This window comes from Octodon degus, unplaced genomic scaffold, assembly GCF_000260255.1.
Source record: "Octodon degus isolate 3935 unplaced genomic scaffold, OctDeg1.0 scaffold00015, whole genome shotgun sequence".
In the NCBI taxonomy this organism is placed as follows: Eukaryota; Metazoa; Chordata; class Mammalia; order Rodentia; family Octodontidae; genus Octodon; species Octodon degus.
Genome location: NW_004524591.1, coordinates 22579067 through 22583432, shown reverse-complemented (window position 1 = coordinate 22583432; position 4366 = coordinate 22579067).

Genomic DNA, 4366 nt, shown 5'->3' with positions numbered 1-4366 from the left:
AGAGAAAGAGAGGTGGCCATGCGGAAGTACAGGTCTATTTTGTGGTAACGGTGATACCAAGTTACACCTTCAGGTGAGAAGGCAGGCAGGGCCACGAGGCCCCTACACCTAGTGCGGCTGTCTTCTATGCACACAGAAGTTATGCCTGCAGCTCAGGAGACTGAGCTAAGAATAATGCTTACTGATAGTTTACTTAGGGGTTACTTGGAATTACAAAATGCTTTCCTGTCTTGGTCAGCTGGCCAGTGTTGCTATGGGGACTGTGATCATGTAAGAATTTTAAAAGGAATTTATGAAAGAGTTCTTGTTTATTTATGTATTTTTGGCTTTTGAGATGGTCTGGCTGTGTAGTTCAGGCCTGTGTTAAACCTCACTGCATAGCCCAGGCTGGCCTGGAACTCACAGTGGGTGCCTCAGCCTCTCCAGGGTACGATTACAGGCCACACCTGGGGATGAACTGTTAATTTTAATCAGGTCCTAACCCAAATTGCAGGCCTCTTTAAGGAATACTTTCCTTTTGTAGTATTATGCTACAGGTCATGGAAACTAGGAATGCTATATGTCTTGTTCTAGAATGACCTAGTAAATAATTAGAAATTATTTATAATGAGGTCTTTGTTTCTTAATTATAATTGGCAACGTATGTTATTTTGGAATCACCCCTTTCCCCTCAGGCCTGCTAATATCTAACTACTGCCTGACACATTTATTAAAATTTATGTGTCTTTGACTTTTAATGAGATATTTTTGCTCCTTACTCTCCTTTGGTAAATATTCTATTAGTAAGTCTATCAGTTTCATGGTGCATTTGATTACTCATTAATTAGGTTAAACTGTTTATTTTAATTTAATTTAATTTTATTTTTTTAAAGTTTTTTTTTTTAAATTTTTTTTATTTGTGTGTGTGTGTGTGTGTGTGTGTGTGTGTGTGGCCAGCTCAGCCCACCAGGGGGTGGGGCTGGCTGGCATGTGGTGCTGGGGGATTGAACCGCAGTCTCTGTGCTTTGCTAAGTTTGTTCAAAGTAAGTGCTTTAGACCACTGAGCCATCTCACCAGCCCTGGTTAAACTGTTTATTGAGGATATGTTTCTAATTTTTACAAATGTTGCAGGTTTTTCCATGGACCAGAATATTAGACATATTTTAAAAAATACATTTTTACTCTTTTATTTCTTTATTTGTTTGGTACGGGGTCTCCCTACGTAGCTCAGATTCATAGTGGTCCTCCTGTTTGAACCTCCCCTGTGCTGGGGCCCATACAGCACGCAGTACCAGGTCCCTGTGCTTGCCAAGCAGGCACTTACATAGCCAAGCTACCTCCCCAGTCCCTTGTTCTGTTCTTTGAAGAAAAAGTTTCACTATGTAATTCAGGCTGGCCTTGAACTCACTTTGTAGCCCAGGCTGACCTCAAACTAACAGCAAGCCTGCTAGCCTCAAACTAGCAGCAAGACTCTGCTGCCTCCCAAGAGCTAGGATTACAGGTGTGTGCCAACATGCTTGGCTTAGACATACTTTTAAAACAAATATTTTGAGCACTTTTAAGTCTGCTTTATGAGTCTTTGACTGTTGTTATTATATTAGTTGTTAAGATTTATAATTATTTTAATATGAAATATTTCTTTACTTTAAAAATAGATATCAAGGGGCTGGGGAGATGGCTCAGTAGAATAAGCGCTTGCCGGGCAAGCCCAAGAGCCTGAGTTCACTCCCCAGTTCCACCAAAATAAATAAGTAAAAATAGATATCAAATAATTATAACTGTACACATATAATCAGTGAGTCTCATCTCAGATGCTTGTTACATACTAATAATAATTATGGACAACTTATGTACCTTCCAGGATTTTGTATGTGTTTATAGGTAATATATATAATGAATATGCATATATGTACAATGCTTATGTGCACAGTATATAACATGAATATACTTTATTACTTATAAAATGGATAGTGCTGCACATACTGCTTTTTTTTTTTTTGCAGAACCGGGGATTGAACTCAGGCCCTTGCACTTGCCAGGGAAGCGCTTATTCCACTGAGCCATCTCCCTGGCCCCTACGCATATTGCTTTGTGAGTTGCTTTTTTATTCAGCAATATGAACTCAGTATCTTTTCATGTTAGCTCATACTGATTTTCCTTTTTTATTATTATTATGATAAAAACATTTTCTATGTAAGATTCAAGCCATGAGCTATGTCTTATTCATAGAATCTAGTGATTGATTTCTAAATTTTACTTTAAGCTATTTGGTTTTGTTTATATCTGTATATTCTCTCCAAAAGCTTATGTACTCCTAGGTGGGGCTTTTGGGAGGTGACTGGATCATGGGAGGTGGTAATTAATTTCTGATGAGCTCACAGCCCAGTGTGATGTTGGGAGGTGAAGCCTGATCAGAGGAAGTGCATCACTGAGGGTGTGCCCTGGAAGGGTCCTTCTCCCTCTACCCTCTCTTGAATGCTCTGCTTTCTGACACCATACCATGAGCTGTCTGTTTTCTGCTATGCCCTTCTGCCACACTAGCCTGCCTTGGAATCAGCTCACTATGAACTGAAACCTCTATAAACTGAACCAAAATAAATCTCTCCTCTGTAGAGTTGTGTGTATTGAATATTATGTTTCAGCAACAAGAAAGTAATGAAAACAGGTTTGGGTACCATGAGTGGGGTCATTACTGACTACCTGACCATGTAATTCAGAAGCCTTTGGAACTGGTTCACAGGAGGAGTTTGGAAAGATTTGAAGGTGCCCATTGGTAAAGTTGTAGGATGCTGTAAGCCAAATATAATGGAAAATTCTAGTCAGCGCACAGAAGACCAGAGTGCTGATTTTAAAAAGCAGATGGAAAGACCATATTCCAGAAGTTTTGATTGGGAATAAGGACTGTATTGGAAGTTGGACTCCAGGCCATTTGTTTTACAACCTGGCAGAAAATTTGTCTACATTTTGTACCTATCCTAAGACTTTTTGGGATAATGAGATTAAGAACAATGGACTAATTAATCTAGCAGAGGAAATTTCAAGGCAGTCTAATGTTGAGGCTGGGGCTGGCCAGATAGCTCAGCAGACTAAAGAGCCTGCTTAGGCAGGCACAGGGACCAGGGTTTTTGTTGTTGTTTTGGTGGAACCAGGGGTTGAACTCAGGCCCTTGTGCTTCTCAGGGAAGCACTTATTCCACTGAGCTATCCCTGGCATGCCATGCCAGCCCTGCCCCTGGGGCGCACTGAGATGGCAATTGAGATTGAGTGTGGTGACACATGCCTGTAATCCCAGTGCTTGGGAGGCTGAAAACAGGAGAATCACTATGAGTCCAATCTGTGTAGTGAGACCCAGTAGATCCTGTACTAAATACATTTAAAAAAAAAAATGTTGAGGCTGTAACATAGGTGCTGTTGAGTGCAGGAGAAGCACCAAAGAGGAAGGTTCTAGAGATCAGATATAGCACCCAAAGTCATAGCCACATCATCCACCTCCTCCAATTAGGCCTCATTTTCTAAGACACCATTCAGCTTTGATCTCATTAATGGGTTAACTCGTTGAAAGTGTAGTGCCCTTACAATCCAGGCGTCTCTTAATCTAGTTCATCTGATAATCAAGATCATCTGCTTGAGCTGGGGAGATAACTCAGCAGTCTAAGCGCCTGCCTGGCAAGCACAAGGACTCAGGTTTGATCCCTGGGTGCTGGCCCTGAGCCTAGTCAGCCACCAAAACTGGGCATGCCTATAATCCTAGTGCTGGGTAGGCTGGGACAGGAGGATCACTATATGTCTGAGCTGCATTGCAAGATGCTGTATCAAATAAATAGATAAAAGATTAAAAAGATCATCTTTTTTTTTTTTTTTTGGTGGAACAAGGGATTGAACTCTGGCCCTTACATTTGCCAGGCAATCTACTGAGCCATCTCCCCAGGCCCCAAAAGATCATCTTCTTACCCATAATTTTCCCATGATAAAACTTTTTTTTTATAAGCAGAATATATTTATTGAGGGAGAGAAAGCTCCTGTCCAAAAGAGGGACAGGAGGGGGGCCCGAGCGGGTTGTTCCTGGGAAGCTGTCTCTTCCAGGGACTTTTGTAGAGGAAAACCATGTGGTGAGGCAGGTCTAAGGAGGTGGAGAAGACATGGGAACTTGCTTAGTTGGGCATGAGGTATGACAAAACTATGGTCAACCAATGAGATTATAAGCACCATTGCTCAGGTAAAATTGATTAAATCCAGTATCAAATGGGAAAGTGAGTCACGTAGCAAGCAGGCATGAATATCCCATGATAAAACTAATACAAAGGAAAGTAATTTTTCTATCCTGTCCCAGTTCACATAGCTAATACATACTACAGCTAGGAATTAAATTTAGGGAGTGTGGTTTTACC